Source organism: Rattus rattus, chromosome 1 (assembly GCF_011064425.1).
Source record: "Rattus rattus isolate New Zealand chromosome 1, Rrattus_CSIRO_v1, whole genome shotgun sequence".
NCBI classification, from domain to species: domain Eukaryota; kingdom Metazoa; phylum Chordata; class Mammalia; order Rodentia; family Muridae; genus Rattus; species Rattus rattus.
This window is the reverse complement of record NC_046154.1, coordinates 46,465,662-46,466,168: the sequence shown is the minus strand read 5'-3', so window position 1 is coordinate 46,466,168 and position 507 is coordinate 46,465,662.

The window sequence follows — 507 nt, the reverse complement described above, 5'->3', positions numbered from 1 at the left end:
GGGATGTGCCTGTTTTTTTGATCACTGATGTACTCTAAGAACACAGCAAGGGCCTGACACTTAAGCAGAGCTCAAGAACTGATTGTTGATGAGTGAATGTCTCCTTGATTTCTGACACTCCAGAGAGTCCCCTGGCTGTTCACTCTTCCTCCTTCCATCATCTGTCTGTCCAGCTTGCAGACAACATTACAGCTAGTGATGAGCACTGGACACAGGATGCATTGACATGGTAGAAAACCATCTGGAGCTGAAAGGAGAGCTCAACAAAAGACAAAGACCGTTGTCATGACTGCAGCCATCAATGATGTCTGACTCACAAAACCTACTAGCCAGAGTCCATGGCTGGCAATCTACACTGGAGCCTTTTACCTACAGCTGTGTGTCCCACGGCTGCACTTACCTATGGTGAGCTGTGGTCTGAAAATATTAATAAAAATATTCAGAAATAAACAATTTATCACCATCATGGGACAGAGTCTCACTTTGTAGCTCTGTCTGTTCCGGAAC